This window comes from Hordeum vulgare, chromosome 6H (genome assembly GCF_904849725.1).
Source record: "Hordeum vulgare subsp. vulgare chromosome 6H, MorexV3_pseudomolecules_assembly, whole genome shotgun sequence".
Classification (NCBI taxonomy): domain Eukaryota; kingdom Viridiplantae; phylum Streptophyta; class Magnoliopsida; order Poales; family Poaceae; genus Hordeum; species Hordeum vulgare.
This window is the reverse complement of record NC_058523.1, coordinates 550,754,876-550,777,814: the sequence shown is the minus strand read 5'-3', so window position 1 is coordinate 550,777,814 and position 22,939 is coordinate 550,754,876. Positions and strand designations below refer to the sequence as shown.

The 22,939-nt window shown below is 47.0% G+C and overlaps 1 pseudogene; it reads right to left on the bottom strand.

Annotated features, from left to right (window-relative positions):
* Positions 1–12,038: 12,038 nt before the first annotated feature.
* Positions 12,039–12,899, bottom strand: LOC123400968 (annotated as a pseudogene).
* Between the last annotated feature and the right edge of the window lie 10,040 nt (positions 12,900–22,939).

The following is a 22,939-nucleotide window of genomic DNA, read 5'->3' as shown; positions in this document are numbered from 1 at the left end:
ACTTTTTCTTGCCTCTACGAAGTTCGCCGGCTCCTCAACTCCGAACAGACATAGTCCGGAGTACTCGAGCGTAACTGGCTTTGTGTACTTGTAGACTTTCTTGAGGGTCTTGTAGCGACGAGGCCCTGAGGAGTCCGTTGTGGCTTGCGAAGGAGGCGACACAAATTGTGTCGGTGTTGATGCACTTGAGGAAGATGGCCGAGACCCGGGCGTGTCATCGACATCCGCGTCGTCGGCGTAGTCGTCGTGACCGTGACCATCATCTTGATTGTCATCGTCACTATGCGCCTCGTTGTCGATGTGATCTCCGCATGTGCCGTGATGATCACTACCATTGTGGTCACCTTGGTTGGGTGTCTTGCCAACCACCTGGACATCCTCCCCTGCATCATCATCAGTTGGCAATTCAATCGTGAATATGTTACCGTTTGGAGCATCGTCGGCTACGGCGCTTCAATTCCACGCTTGGTTTTCTTCAAACACGACGTCGCGTGAAATCCGTAGACGCTTGGTTTGTGGATCGTAGAAGCGGTATGCCTTGGTGCCAGAACTCCTCTCGTATCTGATGAACACCATCTTGGTGCTACGATCGGCAAGCTTTGAGAGATGTGGCTCCGCCGTCTTCACATTCGCCACGCACCCCGTACGTCCGTAGATGAGACACATTCGGCTTACGTCCGTAAATTGCTTCATATAGAGTCTTGTCGATCACCGCCTTCGTTGAAGCCCGGTTGAGAAGATAGATTGTCGTCCAGACGGCTTCTGCCCAAAAAGTTCCCCACGGGTTCTTGCTCTTGAGTAAACTCCTTGCCATGTCAACGACGGTTCGATTGTGCCTTTCAACGACCCCGTTATGCTGTGGCGTATAAGATGTCGTGAGGAACCTTTTTATGCCAATCTTCTCGCAGTAGTCGTTGAACTCGTTCGATGTAAACTCTCCGCCGCGATCTGTCCGTAGAGCGCGAACCTTCAACTTGTGTTCCATCTCCGTTGCAGCCTTCATCTTCTTGAACGCTTCAAATGCCTCATCTTTAGATCATAGGAGAACGACTCACATATATCTCGAGTAGTCATCTACCACAAGGAAGAAGTACTTCTTTCCTCCGTGAGTTATCGGGATGATAGGGCCACATACACACACACACATAAGCACATGGTCGCTTCAGTGACAAAAAGGAAAGAAAAATCCATCTTCGGGTCACGCAATTCAAGGAGGGGCAGAAGAAAAGCCCCCAAAGCAAACCCAATCTTGATCTTGCTTGCGTGTGCATGATTGACCGCCCCATCTCCTGACGTCTGTGGATGTGTCCACAAACATCATCGGACGTCCCTCCTCAAATAAATCACTCCTCAAATTCACGTTGGTATAGCATGAATTTATCACAAATTCAACAAATCAAAGTAAATCGTAGTTTAACAAATCATAAACATGAACATGTCAAAATAAAATTCAAGTCCGAGCCACGGCTGCCCAACGCGAGATCACTTGCGTGGGCGCCATTCGGTGCCACCTGTTTTGCCTCATCATTTTGTATTTCTTTTTACATTCGTTGATCTTCTTGTTCTTCTCCTCAAGCCACTTTCTTCTTCTTGGTCCAAAAGGCACGAACATTATTCTTAAATTCTTTATGTGTCTAGAGCAAACTTCAACATCTCCTTCTCAAGCTTCCTTTGAGAAATGTTTCTTTTTTTCTTTGTCCTCTCAATTTTTAACTTGTTCCGGCGATCTGGCCATAAAATGCCGCGGCTCACGCCCTGTCACGCTGCATGGCCAGTGATGCGAATGATGCATTATCTTATCTCATTTGGCTACACATTTGTGCTGCAGTGTCTTATCTCCTTATCGAAAAATGAAGGCTGAGCTTCCCTGGTGCGAGACGTTGTCCACAATTATTTTAGAGCGTAACAAACAAGGCAACGCTGGAGCTTAGAGATTAGATTAGACTACTGACCCGACCGCCCAATGGAAGACGGAATCAAGCGTGCAGGACCGGTCAGAGACATGGAAAGTGACCGGACGTTCTAATCCAAAATGTCATCAAAAAAACAAAAAATGCGTGTCGAGATACGTACCACTCATCCGAGCCGTCCAATCGAATCAAATATCCGACCAAATAAATGGTACAAGACGTAGCGAGGAAAAGCAATCAATGTGGGTCAGCGTATGTTACAACAGCGTAACGGAAATCTTGCCCCTGATATGCTAATTTAACGGTGTCAAAGCTAATATACGTGGACAGTTCTATGAGCAACTTAAGGAAGGCATTGGCGTGGCCTTCATCACTGGCTCAATTAATCACCGTGCTGCCTGCTGCACCGGTCCTTCACCAGGCACTCTCTCGCTCTCGTAGCCGACAACGAATGAGTAAAAACGTCACATGCTGGGCTGCTGGCACGTCGTCCACCGTACGGTATTTTTCCTCAAGAAAACGGAGGGCTTATCCTGATTCGCCCGAGCCGTCAGCCTCGAGTCGATTAATCAACTGCTGGGCTGATGGCACGGGACGGAGATAGGGAAAATAAGAAATCAATGGGGGTCAGCATACGTTACAGTGTGGAAATCTTGCCACTTAACTAACGGCGTCAAAATGATCAGCGGAGTAGTGCGTGGGCATTTCTTAGAGCATCTCCAACAGCCGCGCTTCGCGCCGCGTTCAAAAAATTTATTTGCCGCGCGCGCTTCGGTTGGTTCGCGCATCGCGTAGCGCTGCTGGAAGCGCTAAAATGCAGCGCGCGTTATGAAAACATGTGAATTTGACACAAACAAGTTGGCGGGACGGGACGGCGCCGGCGCGACGCCGCCCGTCGGCGTGGTCATCCGCGGCGGCAAGAAGAGGTTGCGCGCGAGGCCGACGGTCGGCGGAGCTCCGGCGGTGGCGGCGCCAACGCTCGCCGCGCTAGGGTTTTCGGCGGCGGCGGCGGCGGGGGGCTCGCGGCTGTACAGCGGGGTGAGCGGGGTGCCGGTCTGCGCGTCCATGGTGGCAGGGGCGCTGGCGCCGGCGCGCGCGGTGCGAAGAAGGAAGAAAGAGAGAAAGTTCGCACGCGCTCGAGTCTGCCGCGCGTGAAAGTGTGCGTTCCAAATTACCAGCGCGGGATGAGGCTATGGACAGCGCGCTCAACTTGTTTTAGCGCGCGCGCGGTTTTTACGCGTCCGCTGGAACATCCCGCCGCGTCGCGCGCGCTAAAAAGGATATTTTTGGACGCGGCGCTTGGGATGCTCTTAGAGCACCTGACCAAGGAAACCGTCGGCATCTGCTCAATCACTGTGCTGCCTTCTGTATCACCCTCGCATCATCTGACAACAAACGCATAAGCTATACGGTTTCCTTGACTAATTTCAATGCTGACAGGAGGCTAATTAAATCCGGTCCGAGAACACATACATACCCATGGGATACATACAACAGGCAGCGGCACTATCGCCATGCATGTGGCAGGAGCCAGGCGCACGTGTTTAGCTTTGCTTGGTAGCGACGACACAGAGAAGACGAAAAATGATCCACCAGCAAAGATGATGGGGGTAGGGCAAATTTGACAAAAATGACACCTTAGACGAAAGAACTCACGAAGTGAACCCTAACGCGAAATATTTTACTCGTCTCACCCTTTTGTGTGTCGTCCGACACTTAGGCGTCACACTACACCGTGTGACGGCTAAGCCGTCGGCGCCACACGCCCCGACCACCTTGCAGAGAGGGCCCATCCCCCAGGCAGTGTGATGCCTAAGCCTCAAGCGTCGCACATTGTAATGTGTGGCGCTGAAGGCTTAGGCGCCATACTTAGACTTATACAGCCACGGGCCAGCCCCCCTCCCCCACCCCCTCCTCATTCCCCTCCCCCATCCCGCTCTCCCACACTGTGTTCATTTCGGCCCTTCTTCAAATCCTTCTCTAAATCACAAAATTTGAAGGTTTGGACCGGACATTTGTTGTCCAATCCCCTAAGGTAATCCCCACGTATCCCCTCATTCTCATCCAAACAAAAATCTCTTGTGGTCATTTTGTTGCAAATTTGAGGAAACCCTAGTTTTTCATGAAATATGGGATGTATATGATATTGTTGTATTTGTTTGTATGTTAGGATAAGGGGTATGATGGGGTTAGGATTAGGGTTGTTTGGATGTTTGCATTATGGTTGTTTTAGGGTTAGGCTAGGGTTAGGGTTATGGATGTTTGGTTGTGTTAGGGTTAGGATAGGGTTAGGGTTAGTGTTATGGATGTTTGGAAGTTAGGAATAGGGTTTATTTTTAGTAAGTAGATATTGTAATTGTATGATTGCTTATAAAAAATATTGTATGTTGTGTTGTTTAGGGATGGGAAGAACATGTGTTTATGTTCATCACGTGGACAAGGATGCCTTTTTAAAAGGCAATATTGATCCGGACCCGGATGAGCTTGACATGGTGTTCGATTTCTGTCCTAGCTATGCTGAATTGTTGGAACAAGTTCGAAAGGATTTGAATTGGATGGACCATAGTGATGTAGTTGAGTTTGATGGTAGGCATAATGTGGGATTCGGAATGCACATTCGTTGGAAGACCATGCATGTCAACTCCGAGCAATGTTGGCTTGCATACAAGGATACGGTGACCGAATCACTAGACAAGGCTCTAGAGTTATTTGCCATCAAAACAAATGTTCCTAACTTGCAGTTGGATTTGAACCGGGTTGCCTCTCCGATTGTTGAAGCTAGTCCTCCGCCCATCAACGAAGAGGCCAACATTGAACCTCTTTCATCACAACAATCTTGTATCCAACATGAACCATTGCTAGAGGCTAATGATGAGCACAATGATGATGAGAATGATGGTACTGTTCTTCATGACAACAACCTTGGTGATTTGGACAAATATAATTTACAAGAGACAATGGACCATTCTATTCCGTACTCACGTGGCTATGCATCTGAGTCTGACGATGAGGGTCCCAATGAAGAAGTTGATGAGGAAGGGTTCACGACAAAGGAGTCTGAAGCTTTCACGAAGGTATTAAAGCGGGATCACCGGACACCGTTGTTCGAGGACCTTAGCCTTGCGGATGAAGCCGTGGTTGACGGAGACGAAGGCATATTGTTTGGAGTTAGGCCATCTTCTCACCGGAACAAACATGGGAAGAAAATTATTTTGCCGGGGTCAAAGTTCCAAACATTTCTTGAACTGAAGATGTGGTTGGATGAATATTCTGTTACGCATTATAGGCCACACAAAGTTGTTCATTCAAACATGAAGTTGCGTTACACGGTTGCATGTGAGGATAGAGGGTGCCCTTGGATTGTCCGTGCAAGACCACGGAAAGGAGGGACAAGATGGAACATTGTCAGTTGTATGCCTCACACGTGTTGAGGCAAGAGGGTTGATGGTTCCCTTTCTTCGCAAAGCCATAGACAACTCACCTCTGAGTTCATCGCTTATAGGCTTTCCAACTCCATCTCCTCTCTTCCTACAATGAGCATAAAAAGCGCACAAGACCATTTGAAAGCCCTCTTTCACTACGAGGTGAAATATGGTAAGGCATGGAAAGCAAAGCAAGCCGCATTCAAGATGGTGTATGGTGATTGGGAGCAAGCATACAACCGACTACCTAGGTTGTTGCGAGCTATTGCCGCCACTAACCCGGGCATGGTTCATGTGGTCGAGCCGTATGGGGAGAAAACAAGGATTCTCAATGGAAATAGGGTCCGCGTATTTGGCCGTGCATTTTGGGCATTTGAGCCATGTGTGAGGGCTTTTCAGCACTGTCGTCGTGTCATCTCCATCGATGGCACGTTTTTGACCGTACAATTCAAGGGCACTTTGTTGGTTGTAATAGCAAGTGATGCCCATAACCGGTTGATGCCTTTGGCTTTTGCTTTGGTTGAGGCAGAGAACAATGTTAACTGGGAATGGTTCTAGCATATTTTGAGAACCAAAGTATTACCATTTGAAAGGGAAATATGTGTCATATCGGATCGCCATCAAGGCATACTTAACGCGGTTGACATTGTCATTCCCGGCCATGCTCCTTTGCATCATCGATGGTGCATGAGGCATTTCTGTGCAAACTTCTACCGGGCATGTGGTAGCAAGTAGTTGGCGGATGATCTTCAAGATTGTTGTCAAGCATTTTCGGACAAACGATTTGCAAGATTGTAGAATGCTTTGCTTGCAAACAAAAAACTTGATGCAGGTGGGCTTGAGTTTCTCAACATGCACATTCAACTTCGGCCCAAGTGGGTACGAGCTTATGACGAAGATGGCCGAAGATATGGTCAAATGACAAGTAACATGGCAGAATGCTTCAACCGGGTGCTGAAGGGTGTCTGTGCGTTGCCGGTGACGATAATAGTTCAATACACATTCGACAAGTTGAGAGCATACTTTCTAAAGTACTCGCAAGAAACGAATGATCAGATTGCTCGAGAGAACAAGAAAAAGTACAAGTACCAGTTTCCACCAAAGGTTGACAAATGGATGGTATTTCAATCACGGAAGGCTGACTCCCAAACGGCTACGTTGTAGAACAATGAGGATTGGACATACCAAGTGAATGAGCCTGGAGGAACGACAAACGATGGCCAACAACACGGAAACAGGGCGTTCAAGGTATCTTTATCGTTGTGTGATTGCTCTTCTGGGAGGCCAAGGTTGCTTCATCTCGCTTGCTCGCATTTGCACACGGAAGCTCGCACTAGGAATGTGGATGTCAACCATCCACTAACCGTGAGGGAGTCCGAGTTCTCGATCATGACCACGAAGCATACATGGGCTCCTAGATTTGAACCATACTTTGACCAATCACAATGGCCGGAGTATCATGGAGTACAACTATGGCCCGACCCGGAGTGAAAGGTTGTGAAACGGGGAAGACGAAAGACAAAGCGTTTTAGAGAGACATGGATGGATGGGGCCATGGTGGTGGCAGAGAAATGGGGAACAACCAATTCCAAGAGCCTACTGAGAGATCACATTGTGGAGAGTATGGTGTAACAGGGCACAACACAAGAAGGTGTACAAAGCCAAAGAAGAAGTCCAAAAACAATGATTCCAGGTCAAGCCAACCAAGTCCTAGCCAACATGGTCATAGCCAACCAAGTTCAAGCCAACAAGCTACGGGTCAAGCAAGCACAAGCCAACAAGTTCCTACTCAACAAGTTCCTACTCAACATGTTCCTAGCCGACTTGGGCTTACTAGAGGACTTGGTGGTGGTGGTGCTAGAGGCACGGGTGGTGCTAGAGGCAGGGGTGGGATAGGTCGTGGTGGTGCTAGAGGCAGGGGTGGGATAGGTGGTGGTGGTTCTAGAGGCAGGGGTGGGATAGGTGGTGGACTTAGTAGGATTGGTATGCGTGGATACCTACGAGGACCATTTCCGTATGTCACATATTTGACTTATCTTTATCATGTTGTTTTTCATGCTCCTTTGTATGTTATTTTACTAACTCTGAGCTTTTATGCTTGTTTTTATGTAGGTATGGCGGCGTCTCAACCCAACAAGGCAAAAGCGGAGTGGGGGAGGAGAAGGATGCAGCCAGTGAGGAGCAGCGGTTGATGGAGAGGGCTGCAAAGAAGTTGAGAGATGAGGATGCGGCCGAAGCGCGGAAGAAGAAGGAAGAGGAGTATAACGCAAGGATGGAGGAGGAGTTTCAAATAGACCTTGAGCACTCGAGATATGAGGCTAGGATGAAGGAGAAGGACAAGAAGGCGATAGAGAAACGTAAAAAAGAATGGGAGTCTAACTTTAAGAAGGTGATGGCAGAGGGCGCAGCAAAGAGAGAGCGAGAGCATCAACGCTTCACGGAGAGGGTGATGGAAGAGGCTTCAAAAATGCGCAAAAAGAAAGAGGAAGAGGAAGAAGAGAGGAAGAAGAAGAAGGGAAAGGGGCCTTGCTCGACCCAATAGAGTCGGATGCTTCTATTCTCATGCGCGCTTTCATCTTCGAACCCTATGTGTTGTTGAACCCTATGTGTTGTTGAACCTTGTTCGCTTGCGCGCTTTCTTACTATGAAACTCCATTATGTATGCACTTTTGGAAGTATGTACTTTAAGAACCCTATGTATGTCTGAACTCCACTATATTTGTGTTGTATGTTTTAACTCCAGTATTATTGTGTTGTATGTTTCAACTCCACTACCCTGTGATGTATATTTGAACTCCTCCACTACTATGTGCTGCAGTTTTCAGCATGCCAGAATGTGTGGCGCCTAAGCCTTGGGCATTGCACCAGTGTGGCGCCTGAACCTTAGGCGCCCCACATGTGAAACAGAGGCTAACAAAAAGTCCAGTTCAGATGCCAGTAGGTTTTCACATGTGTGGCGCCTGAGGCTCAGGCGCCACACATGTGAAAACCTACTGGCATCTGAACTGGACTTTCTGTTAGCCTCTGTTTCACATGTGTGGCGTCTAAGACTCAAGCGCCACACTTAACATGTGTGGCACCTAAGTCTTAGGCGCCACACAAGTGAAACAGAGGCTAACAGAGAACTTGGCTACTCTCTTTAACAAGAATTATTTTTGAAGTAAAAAAGCTTGACTACTCTCTTTAACAATAATTATTTGTAAAGTAAAAAAAGGTTGGTTATGTATGAGATATGTGTGAGATTACAACGTGCTAGTAAAGAAGGTCTAGGTGCCATGGATATGTATGAGATTCGTGTGTTGGTTATGTATAAGATTCGTGTGTTGGTTATGTATGAGAATTATGTGTATGACCAGGTTGGATAACACAAATAGTACCAAGAACTTTAGATTACAAACAAAGTAAGATACACCTTGCCGGAATTAAAATACAACTTGTTGAAATTAAGATACAACGTGCTGAAATTAAGATACAACTTGCTGAAATTAAGATACAACTTGCTCATACAACTTGCTGAAATCTACGGAGTCCAACGTAGATATTTTTCTTTTTCATCACTGGCTTCTTCTGCTGCCTTGGCCGCACGAGCCCTTTCTCTCTTTCTCTCCCTCTCAGCTTGACGGGTCTGTTCCCGCTGTCTGTAAACCTCCTCCAGCCGAAGTTTCTCTTCTTGGTTTTCCTTATCATCTCATCAAGAAAAACCCTCTGCTCCACACAATACTCCTCCCACTCTTTCTTCTGCGCTGCTTTCTCCTCTGCTTCAGCCTTCTCGTGACGCTCTTCCAAGTCCAAGCTAGCCCATGCACGACGACCTCTTTCACGAATCTCGGTCACCGCCCAGTCCGGCATTTCCGTGTCAATCCAACGATAGTACATGCAGAGAGGAAGAGGAGACTACCGGATGGATCAGACTCAAGTAAACAATAATATCAAGTAAACAATAATCTGGATGACTTGAGCATACCGGAGGCCAGATGTATGCATAAATAGATCCGTGTGGATCACATTCATAATTGGCGCACATGAAAAACTTCAAGCCCAACCAATCTGACAAATCCGTCACCTCCTTCACCTTGCAGAGATCAGCACACCAACATCGAACTGCTTCCACCCCCCAAGGGAAACTCACACTCTTCATTTTCTTAGGCCTGATGCTTTGATCCGAGCAAGGCAAACTCATATTGACTAAAGCATTGGTAGTGTTCTCAAGTGAGGCTGGATGACGGAGGAAGGCAGTCCAATGCCTCCTTTTATAGACTCAGATGACCAGGAAGATGGCGGGAAATCGAGGAGGGAAAGGTGGCGGGAAAGAAGACGTGGAAATATTGGCGGGAAAAATTTGGCGAGAAAGAAGATGTGGAAAATTTGGCGGGAACGGAGGAGGTAAAGGTGGCGGGAAAGAAGACGTGGAAATATTGGCGGGAAAATTTTGACGGGAAAGAAGACGTGGAAAATTTGGCGGGAACGGAGGAGGGAAAGGTGGTGGGAAAGGGTGTGCTCAAAATTTGGCGGGAACGGAGGAGGGAAAGGTGGCAGTAGGTTTTCACATGTGTGGCGCCTAAGCATTGGGCGTTGCACATGTGTGGCGCCCAAGGCTTAGGCGCCACACATGTGAAAACCTACTGGCATCTGCATTTTGACAGCATTTTGACAAAAATTTAGAGCATATACTTTCACAACATTTTGACAGTAATTGACAGCATATATTTTGACAGCAATTGACAGCATATAAATCATCGTAAGCAAATGGTTCACAATTCATAGCATTAAACCCTCTTAGAAGTGCAACACCCACAATTCATAGCATTAACAGCAAATGGTTCACAACACCCACGGTAAGCAAATGGTTCACAACACAAGTGCAACACCCACAAGTGCAAATGCTTCACAACTCCAAATGGCTCCGGTTCACATCTTGGGGGCCTCGTCCCCTCTTAGAAGCTAGCTTCTTTCTTCTCGCAACTACAAATTGCTCCGATTCATCCAACTCATCGTCATCGTCATCGTCATCCTCATCGTCCATGCTTCTCATCCTTGACAAATGAGACCCCCCGGCGACCGGGTTCTTTCCTTTGTGCGCATAATCATCCGGTGAGTACCGCCTAAATTCCTTCCTATGCTTCAACATGTAAGCGGAGTGTTGGAAAGCCTTCAACGTCATTTCGTCCGCAACCTATGATGTGAAAACGATATCGTCATACATATGAAGGTTGAAAGTGCACAATGTATGATGGCTATGTCATACCTCTGGAGTGTCAACATCATCCTCTAAATGAGCTGCCGAGGTAATGTCACCATCGTCCATACGAGCTCCCGAAAAAGTTGAATCGTCTAGAGTATTTCTTTGGGATAAACCGGATCTCGAAGGTGAAACATATTCAGGGTCACGGCAACCTAAAATGTTGGATAGGCGCCGCAACTTCTTGCCCTGTTCCTGTTAGATTCAAATATAAATGACATATATAAGGTACCGTATGTTGCGTTCGTCGGCAAAATATTAATAATGACACAACACCTTTATGAAAAGACGAAGTGCAGATTCTCCCTTTTTCCCTCCAGGTGTCTTGTCTAGAATAGCTTGGGACTCATCAACTTGTTTCTTGACCTCTTTGCGTTATGATCACAAGACAATGACATGTAAGGCAAGTGAATATGTGTACTAGCGTTCATACTTAACATAGATGAGCACACTTACCACAAAGTTCAGGACAGGGGCGAAGGAAGTTTGGTACCCTTCGCGAATTAGCCTGTTGTATTCGCCATGGGCAAGTGCATCGTACTTAGTGGGTTCTTCCAATATGTCCTCCTCGTAAGACGACGGACAAATCTCGACACGAGTACTCTCCTGAAACCATCTTACGTAGTTGTTGAACGCAAGCGGACAATGCTCGCGGTGCTGGGTTCCTTGCGTACTCGTAGCTGCCTGCACACTTTGCTCGAACATGATGACATAGTTCTTATGATGCTTATGCCAATACTTGATCTTTCGCTGCCTCTTCCTATCCAACCTGCTTTTTACAAAACCCATCAGTAGCTCGCTCAACACTAAAAACAAAACCCATCAGTAGTTCTTTATTGTGCATTCTTTTGTTACCTATGAAGCTGTGTGTCGGTGTCCACCCACTCCGGCGGGGGTGGCTGAAACAACCCAAATTGATGCATCACATGATGCGGGAGATGAAACTCAACCGCCCAATTGCATATAAGGGGACGCATTAGCCAAAGATGTTTTTCCTGCAGGCATATTGGATTGAGCTGGAACGTGTGTGCATCACCAAAGCTTGGCCCGGCATCATATGGCTGCCATTCCACCTACAGCACAACATAAAAGGCACAATTCATTTTACTCACAACAAAAGCTGGGAGTCAACTCTGAAACCATCTTACCTGCTCGGCGGTAAGCGAATCCATCTCGTTGGTGTATTGCTTGTACAATAGATTCACTTCGCTTGCCACCTCCGATACCACGTCCCACTTGTAAGCCCGGGTAGGAAGCCGTACAGGGTTGCCATGGTCATCCCAGGTATTCCACTTTGCGGTTTTAGGGAGTCCAACAGGAAGGCGTTCCCAGCTCCATATCGAAAGTAGGAGCATACAACCACGAACTCCACCGTCCTTTGTGGACCTGCGACAAGCATCATCCAACTACAAGTAACAACAAACATGGGTCAGTTTAGCAGAAAAGTATAACAGAGAGTACTTACTATTAACAATTTATTACCTGCCGATACAAGTAGGCCAGTGCGGCCGAGCCCCAACTGAACTTGTTGTCGAAAACAGTCAATGCCTTCAGCCACATCCATGGAGCATTCTTGCCAGTGCCGTCAGCGAAGATAGTCCTAAAGATGACATACCACATGTACACGCGAGCATACGTCTGGATCACCTCGTCATTTGCGTCCTGAGGACAATGAGCAAACTTGGCGGCAATCCAAGTGAAAGGAGCGCCGGCCGGGACTCTATCTTTCTTTCCTCCATCTTCTACCTCCAGCTCTGGAGGCGACATACCAATAAGGGCCTCCATTTGTTGCCGCCATCCCTCGGAATCAGTGCTCATACAAAGAGGCTTCCCCTCGATCGGAAGTGCGGTGATCATGGAAACATCTTGAAGAGTCACTGTCATCTCTCCGGTCCGGAGGTGAAAACTATGGGTCTCCGGCCTCCACCGATCAATAAGTGCAGTGATTGCCACAACGTTTAGATTGGGCGTTGACCGACTCACAAGCTGAATGAATGGGAGGAGTCTTGTCATCTCGATGTATGGTGTGTACCGCTCATCGTACTGCATTACAGTTGATGCCCCGTGAGACCGGATCTTCAAGGGCATAAGCTCCTGCAAACAGATAGGAGTGAGTGATATCATTACAGTTTCATCTTATTAAATACATGATTTTTTAACATATGATCTACTTACCATTTTCTTCTCCGACATCAAATAGGCCCGGTGTTCAACGTCATAAACATCATTCAAAAGCCACACCATCCTACATATCACAAAAAAACTTATGAATGTACTCATATTCAAGAAAATACTCATATGAATCTACTCATCTACTAATCCACTCATCTACATATTACTCATCTTCAAAAAAAATACGCATATTACTCATATCCTAACTACTCATCTACGATATTACTAAAAAAATCCACGCCATCTACTCATAGAAATAGTAATAGAACACAACTACTCATCTAGCCACGTCATCTACTCATAGAAATAGGACTAACTCCTCATCTACATTTCAAATCCAATCAAAATATGAATATCAACCTAACTAACCCAAATCTAAAAAATAACGAATTCCATTTGGATAGAGAGATGGAAAACGGAACAGATTACCTCGTAGCCAAGCTTGGGGGATCAATCCACGGAAGAAATCACCAGATCTGAAGGGGGTGGGGGAGGGGATTTGGACTTGAAGATGAGCCAGCCGCCGCCGGTTTGAATGGGGAATGAGGAGGGGGTGGGGGAGGGGGGCTGGCCCGTGGCTGTATAAGTCTAAGTATGGCGCCTAAGCCTTCGGCGTCACACATTACAATGTGCGACGTGTGAGGCTTAGGCGTCACACTGCCTGGGGGATGGGCCCTCTCTGCCAGGTGGTCGGGGCGTGTGGCGCCGACGGCTTAGGCGTCTAGGTGTCGGGCGCCACAAAAAAGGGTCAGACAAGTGAAATGTTTCGCGCTAGGGTTCACTTCGTGAGTTCTTTCGTTCGAGGGGTCATTTTTGTCAAATTTGCCGAGTATCGACCATCTTCCCTGGGTGGCTTGTGACTGGAGAACCAATCATACGGCAGTATGTATTTTGCCGAGTATCGATCATCTTTAATTTCCTGTGTGGTTTATGACTGGAGAACCACTCATATATACGGCAGTATGTATTTTAACTGAGTTGTACTGCACGACACTACTACCATATGCGCATATATCCTTGTTCCAAACAACAAATGTGTTGTTAAAAGGAAGATGGGAAACGTAATCCGGAATCAAAATGATAAACTGAAAAGCTCGATCGATGCATCGTATACAAAGCTCGGCTCTGCGTTGTGACGGAGGGATATATACTCATCTCATATTCTCATGCATGCAGCGGCCATGCCGGTGCCCGCGTCTTCTTCCCGTGGCTCGGTCGGAAGCACTGTAACACGACCCACCACCAGCATATAGTATACACAGGCGCACAGCAGGGGGTCGGTACATCCCCTCTTCGCCCCGATCGGATATGCGGGCCGACGGCGGCGGATGCACATCTCATGCATGGGCTCCGCGCGAGAGCAACTACCACGCCATGACAACCTTCGTCTTCCTATCACATGCATGGGCTCCGGTAGTTTTTGTTAGTATTAACTGACTTGCCGGCAGCCACGACGCGGCGTGGGTACGTTACGTACATACGCACATGCACATCTTAACTTCCCGGGCGGCCGGAGACGTCAACGAACGCCAGCGAGCTACATCAAGTGATCCGTCCACAGTAACATCCGGCTGCATGCAGCATTTGCATTTGCATAGGCCGGCCCACCGGGGACCGTGCACGTACTAGGTACGTAATTCTTCCATGATCATCGTCTGAACGTGATGCATATCTTGGGGCGACGACGACTCACCGACTAAATGCATCACATGCTCAATGGCAGTACGTGCATGCTAGCTGTAGCTGGCTAGTCAATCGGTGGATCGACTCATATAACCTACGGAGTAGCAAATTACCTTAAGCTAGCTTCGTACTCCATGGAAGCATGCATTATGCAAAGCCCGTACGTCTCTGCGCACCACTGTTCAACTGGCGAAAGAATCCACCGTACAACGCCGGACAGTAATTACGGTGGACGGTGAACACCGGACAGTTCGTGCGGTACAGACATTTCTACTGCTCCAACTGCTGTATGGTGCACCCTGCACCAGTATTTGTTTCCTTGCTACTTTCAGATAACTTCATTCTTTTCTGGTCGTCGTCCGATTCTATGACTTGCAGCTGTACGTCTACGCAGCAGCGAAATTCGTAGGTTTTCTAGAATTCATCTATCTGGATTTTAGTTTATGTCGCATTCATCTTTATAGCCATTGGACGTTATATATAAAGATGTGTGTGTGTGTTTTCTAGTATTATTTCGTATCTGTTTTTGTTTTCCAGGTAAATAAGATCAAATTATATCTTATTTAGATGAGTTATAGACACTTCCTTCTTCCTAACGTTCCCTCAGTTGAGAATATTTTAGCTGAACTGTACCGTTTTGTACCGTACCCGTAAGCCTATCCTTATTTCTCCAATGGTTAATAAATTGTTTTTCTGACTAGGAATGTCACAAGTTGACGGCCCTCACTACACTGGCCAGTGTCTGGACACCCATGACTCGCTGTCGTTTATTACCGTATATACGAGTAGAAATATCTCGCCAGCGCTGCAGCCGGCACCGGTACGTACGATCGACGCCTAGCTGCGTTGAACATCAGGCTTGGAGCCAAAGACCAAATGCGAAACGAGATCTGGTTAAGAAGAAAATGTGAAACGGGAAAGCCCGATCGATGCATCGCGCGGTATCCACTAGCTGGCCTAGATCGGAAAAGAAGTAAATATGCTGGTCCTGGCTGGGCATGCATTGCGCAGCAACCAACAACACAGAGCTGCTGCTCTTGCTGCTGCCATATCTTGATAGAAGACAGGAAATAGTTTGTAAGAATCCAACATTCCATGCGACCATCAACTATGAAAACACCCACAAGGCAGGTGGTCATCCTAGGGAGGACGACTCCTTCACCAAGGCACCTCCTCCCACCTACCCATCGGCGCATGGGCCCTATTGGGGTCGGTTGTCCAGCCCACCAAGGTTTGGTGCAGCACCTCATAGGCCCATGTGCCCCTCCCCGGAGTTGGTGGGTCCCTCCCGGTGCATCCTCGGAACCCTTTTGACACTTCCGGTACGATACCGAAAAACCCTGAAACTATTTCGAAACCCGAATATCACTTTTATATATACCTCCGGATCATTTCGGAGCTACTCGTGGCGTCCGGGATCTCATTCGAGACTCCGAATAGCCTTTGGTCACCAATCCAATAACTCAAAATATATATATCGTCACCGAACGTTAAGTGTGCAGACCTTGTGGATTCGAGAACTATGCAGACATGACCGAGACACCTTTACGGTCAATAACCAATAGAGGGACCTGGATGCCCATATTGATTCCCACATATTCTACGAAGATCTTCATCGGTCGGACCTTGATGTCAAGGATTCAGTTAATCTCGTAGGTAGTTCCCTTTGTTAATCGGTATGTTACTTGCTTGAGATTCGATCGTCGGTACCCCATACCTACTTCAATATCGTTACCGGTAAGTTCCTTTACTCGTTCCGTAATACAAGATCACGTGACTAACTCCTTAGTCACATTGGTTGCAAGCTTGTTGTGATGTTGTATTATCGAGTGGGTCCTGAGATACCTCTCCGTCACACGGAGTAACAAATCTCAGTCTTGATCCATGCCAACTCAACACTCACCTTCGAAGATACCTGTAGAACATCTTTAGTGTTAGTGAGTTGCATGATCTCATGGTCATAGGAATAGATACTTGACATGCAGAAAACAATTGCAATAAACTGACACGATCATGTGCTACGTTCATAGTTTGGATCTTGTCCATCATATCATTCTCCTAATGATGTGATCCAGTTATCAAATGACAACTCATGTCTACGACTAGGAAACCTTAGCCATCTTTGATCAACGAGCTAGTCCAGTAGAGGCTCACTAGGGACACGGTGTTGTCTATGTATCCACACATGTATTTGAGTTTCCAATAAATATAATTATAGCATGGATAATAAATGATTATCATGAACAAGGAAATATGGTAATAACTAATTTATTATTGCCTCTAGGGCATATTTTCAACACCATCGACCTCAATGTGACGCCGGGGTACAGTGGCGCTGGCCACATGTCCGATGGGACGCAAAGGAAGCATCCCGATCGTTTCCGACGACAAGCTTCGCCGGCGCCCGCAAGTTGTTCAATGAATGTCACAACCGAAGACCCTGATTGCTCGACGTTCATGGAGAGCATCATCTTCGAGGGCCGTGGCGAGGTCTTCCAACACCTCGGCCAAGGCCAGGCTATCGATCTCGACGAGACCCAGAGTTAGGATGACCGCGACCACTATTAGGACAATGATTTCACCGGCCGTGATGAAGAGGAAGAACATGATGAGCCAAAAGAAAGTGAGGGATGAGAGGAGGAGCGAAGAAAATGAGGAGCAAACGAAGATACATCTAGAGCTCCAAACAAAGAAGCTTGCCATGGGGGAGGAAGCTTGACATGAAGGAGGCAACGAAGAGGAGGAAGCTTGACATCGAGGAGGCCGCTCAACTCAAGAAGCTCGAGATTGAGGCCGTCATGGTAGAACCAAAACTTAAAGAGGTGGCACTCGAGTTCATGAGCATGGACAAGACCAACATGTCATCGGAGAGGAAGGCTTGGTTCGCGAATCGGCGGAAGGAGATGTTCGCCCGCGACGGCATAAACTAGGTGAGGCCTCGGGACGTTGTCGGTGTCAAAAACTTGTTCATTTTGAGGGCCGGCTCCTGTGTCGGCTGCTCGCTTTGTTGTTGGCATGAGACTGTAGACCGTCTGATGTGTTGCCGACCAGCGTGAACTAGTGTGAACCGCGGCAACGACCAACATCCTTGGTTCTCATGTTTTCATGCACGAAAACAATATACGGCCGAAGATGCGGCCGCGCGTTAGGCGTCCGGTCCGGTCAACGCAAACCCAAATTCTATCGAACACACAGCCTCATTCTCACTTTCAAACCAACAAAATCTGAACTAAATGGACGTCCATTTAGGATTGTGCGTTCGAGTTAGCCCTTAAGCGTGCGTGAGTGAGTGAGTGCACCACCAGGCCAACGTGTACTGTGCGTGGAATAAGTTGGAGTTTTTTCACTGTTTTGCCCCATGAGACGAAAAATTTACACGAAACGAACTCTATCGGATAATATTTCACGATGTTACTTTTTTAAAAACGCCAGAGTCCGTGGCGTTGTTACGGCACTTACAAACGCCAGTCTACCGTGGCGTTTCAGCTCCACATTCAGACGCCGTGCCAGCTTGCGTTGTAGCCCAGGCTGAAACACCACGGCATCTGGCGTTTCTGTCGAGGCTAGAAATGTCATGGGAGCTGGCGTTGCTGTGCGCCAACTCCAACGTCCCGCGTCTTTTCGTTCACGTCAGACCGCACATGCACACTGCGCCGACTCATAGGCAGCAAAACCAGTGCTATTAGCGTTTCACAATAGAGCAGCAACGTCATACTAGACTCGCGTTGCAAGAAAGAATAAACGCCATAGAAGACTGATGTTTCACTTTAGGACAGCAACGCCACAGTAGACTGTCGTTGCATAGTGGGGCAGCAACGCCACGGCTTGTGGCGTTTCAAAAAGGATTAGATCGTGAAATCTTTTCAAAACCGGTTGATTTCGTACTCATGTTTAACAGAAAGGTTAAAACAGTGAAAAAACTCAATAAGTTGCGCTTACTTCACGGCGCAGGCTTCGTACAAAGTTTGTTGGCATTCTTCAATCTTCATGGTCCCGCCGCGATAAATATTTGGCGTGAATTTGAGCAGGAGACAAGAGGATGGACGGATGGTGGGTGCGGAGCCGGGCGCGCGGCGGCGTTGAACGACCACCCACACACAAGCGGCGGCCGGACGCAGCTCTCACATGGGCGGCAATGCGGGAGAGCAGCCACTCCATGATATGACTGACAAAATTTGTTTCGCCGGAATACAGTACAATGAAGACGGATGGGTACAGGAGTAGGAACTACTACTGCTCGATCCGCCGCATGCCGGGCGATCGATTGATCATGCATTGTGCCATGGTGCGCCCGAAGTTTCTTGCCACTTCAATCTCTTTTCCCGGTCATCGTCCGCCGGTATGGGTTGGTATGTAAGTATGTCTTACAGTTGGCTCTGCAACGACAAATTCCTTATCCCTCCACCAGATTATTTAACGAATTGTTTTCCCGGTCAGTGATCAAACAAGTTTGACGACCCATGCGCTACACTTGCCTTGCCAGGACACCCATAAGGCGCGCTTGGATCGTCGGTTTGGAGCTAATACAGGTGTATAATTGGTACAGACCTCAAATGGTCGTTTTTATTTCGGGTAGAAATCATACTACGACCGGTATTATACACTTGTAGATTAAATGCGGGTGTATAAGTTTTACACCTATTCCAAACGGAGCCTCGCTCGTTTATTACGTACCAAATTAAACACATATCTCCCTAGCTAGCTAGCTAGCAGAAGGAGGCACTGGTGCAGGATCGACGTGTACGGGTGTTGGAGGCTTGGGCCAAAGAACAAGTGCAAAACGGAGACCGGAAAGAAAACGCAAAACATGAAAGATCGGGCGATGCATGCACGCTACTGGCGGACCCAGTTCGGGCAAGAAGTAATGGCCGTCCTAGCTAGTCAAGCCATGCAGCAACCAACAACACAGAGGATCTGCTGCATGCAGGCGCCGAAGCTGTCAAACGCGACACTAGTAGTATAGGATGGAGTACATACATATCGATATCATCGCCTTCCCTGGATTCCGGCCGGCCAGTGTAAGCCGATCGTCGTCCACGGTAAACTTCAATGCGCCCAGCGGAAATCCATACGTAACTTTTCCAAGCTCCCAACTACCACACCATGGCACCATGCGCCAACCTGTGTACTGACGGATATCCCATGCAAGTAGGGGATCGCTCACCTGAGGACGGGTCACGGTTAATCGGAGTGTACACAAAGGACGGGTCACTGTTAAAGCTCACTCAATTTTGACCCGCCTCACGTTGGTCGCATGCACGCGTTTGGCACCTTTGTCTCCTTGCGCTGTCGAGGAGTAGTATACTCAAACCACAGTGCATGGTTATTTTTGTTTTTACGAATACATTACCATGGATTTGTTTTTAGACCAATATATACGTGCTGATGGATGCATGGTGGATTAGAGAGTTGTATTTCAAGACCGTTTAAGGGGATGTTTGTTTCCAGGGATTTTTTGGTGTAGGGACTAGAAAAAAATCCTAAAAAGTCCCATGTGAAATAAACAGGAGGGACTTTTAGGGACTAAAAGGGAGTATTTTGGACTATTTGAAGAAGTCCCTATGGGAGGGGCTTTTTGAGACTTTTTTAACACTTTTTCCAACAATGCCCCTACTTTTAACATTTCATTTAATAGCTACTACTATATTACTAAGGGTAACATGTTCTTTTTGCATGTCATTTAATGACTTCTAGTCCCTATTTAGTCCCTGGAAACAAACGGGTAGGGACTTTTACGTTGGGACTAAAAAAAAGTTCCGGGACTTCTGAAACAAACATGGCCTAAATATGCGAAACAACAGCTTCTGACATGGACGACGTACATTAACTTTGCTCCATTGTCGATCGATCGGCGTCACAGCCAGACCAGTGTGCATACATTCATGCGTTCAACTGCCATCGTCGACGACCCGTGGACCGTGCTAGCTAGTAGTTGTACGTACGAACGAATTAGTACCAAATGCGTGTAGGAGTACGCGGTGGCCCTGTAAATTCACGCGTACGTACGTCCAACCACCATCACCCGGCAGTAGCAGCATGCATACGTACGATCAGCTTAAGAAGGTGGCAGCTAGCTAGCTGGGTGCAGCACTTTTCGTCTACTTACATCACGCCGTGCATGGTCCATTTTCTCCAAGGGAAATACGTGCATGCATTGCCTTTCGCTTGCACATCCATGCATGAATATGTGCTGCGACTTTTGGGACCGATCGTGAAACAATAACACGATCAATAAATATTAGCTAGCCGTGCATGCATGTGACCCGGTTAAGTAGCCCTCATGCATCTGACATGTACGTGATTTAGGTCCAATTATCGTCGAAATTGACCAGGCGGCATGTTCAGATTCCAAAATGAGCAGACACTAGACGCGTGCTACGTTCGCCGGCCTCCATGCATGGCTGATTAGTTAAGGCGTGTGAGATGGTACACATAACACGCGTTGGCAGCCTAGAAGAGTAGGCGTTGATGTCCTTCTTTTGGAATAAAACCACACGCTGGTTCCTTGTATTTGCACAAGTAAGTGTACCAGCTGGCCTGATCACGTTTGAAAATAAGTAGACGGTAGACACGTGGTGCGTACTCTCGCACGACTAGTCATGCAATGCAACGGCCGCACGAAATGCATGATACGGTATGCGACAGTAGCAGTGATAGACCGTGCTCGATCCATCGATGATATCTATGCATGCGCTGCACACACACGGAGAGAGAAGGTTACGGTTGACAGGTTGACATAACACGAATACAAACACCAATAATGCTATAATTACGAGATGAATCCTACGGATTCGGCCTACGGACTGAGGTGGCATGCAGCCATGCAACTGCGGGACTCAAGTTCAGAACAAATACGTTAAGTATTTCAACTGGATGAAGCCACGTTGCGTTTGTAACTTTAGTGCGTAGCTATTTCCCGTAAGTGTAGCATTATTTGACAAACACACACACGGGTCCCTTCTTCGTTGCACAATTGTGATTTCTGTTTCTACGAACTCTTGGTACGCATATGTGATGGTACGGTAATCACATCTCAAGAAGAGGCGTAAGTGGGCAATGCAGGGGCAGGGTAAATAGTGTGTGCCGTGTCACGATGATTGATCTTGTTGAATGCATGCATGCGTGGATGCATGCCATCGATCTTGTTCAGTACACCGCTTGACATGCGCCGGCCTCATGCATGGAACGATCGACGAAAAGGGCTCGATGCCTTTGGCGTCTGGCCGTTGCCGTTGTGCTCATCTCCAAGCCTTCCCTCTACTATTTTTTTTTTTTTTGCGAGGGACATTTCGTTCCAAAATAACAGTCTAAACTATCCATTAATTCTAATATAAAATTATATTAAGGTTAAAACATTTTTTTTGTGACAGAGGGAGTAATTAACTACGGAGTAGTTTTGAGGGTGGTGAGTCTATCAAGAACTCTCATGCATTTTCTTTTTTGTTTTGGAAGATATTTCCCATGTAATCTTAGGATGAGACGAGTCGCAAAGAACCCAATCCTGCCTGCCAACTGCTCCGTATGTAAAAAAGCCAAGGCTCGCGCGCAATCACCAGGTTTCAGGCATACCAACCACGCATGCCCGGGACCTGCCTAATGATGGCCCAATTTAGGTAGGAAATGGCAAAATCTTGTCAAATCTCGAAATCAATCACTACCTTAGACCAGAATCCATCGATTTAGGCGAGAATGAGACAAGTTGCCTGACTTTGGACCAGATTTTAGGGCGTATGCCTCACACTTGGTAACATTACTGCCTAATTTTTAGCCAGTTATTTTGGTCCGTCACTTTCTAGGTTCGCTCATGCGTCGTTGGAGGCCTTGGGCTGTTTTAAACGTATTGACGAGTATCCGTAGACATGAATACCCACTAACCCACAAGAGATCTACTTTCCCCTAAGGATGCCGTTGTTTCTTGTTTGCCTCCTAATCTTGCATCGGTAGAATCAACAACTAACAGGCAGAAGGCCCGGCGACGCGTGGTGCTCGTCGTGAGGCAGTTGTGCTTGTTGGCGTTGTCTTTTCTATGGAATAAAAGATGACAGTGGGCAAGAGATCTGGCAATTGGTAATGCGTGCAAGCCAATTTAACATAGATAAATACCGAAAGGTACTAAAAATCAATTTATCCATGATTACAAACACTTGGGTATACTTCCTCCATTTCAGACTATAAGATGTATTATTATTTTCAAAAGTCAAATTTCTCAGACTTTGACCAAGTTTATAGAAAAAAAATATCGATATCTAGAATACGAAATCACCAGCACTAGATTTGTGTTGAAATATATTTTTATATGATGTATATTTGATTTAGTAAATATTTATATATTTTACTATAATCTTGGTCAAACATAGACATCATTTAACTTTTTTTCTTTTAATACACCTTAGATTTAGTAACGGAAGGAGTATATCTTAAATGTTCGAGGCAAAACTGTTCCTAACAAAACAATCATCGTAGTTGAATGGTTAGAGGGACTGTGTTATACCAAGTCCACCAGGGTTTAAATC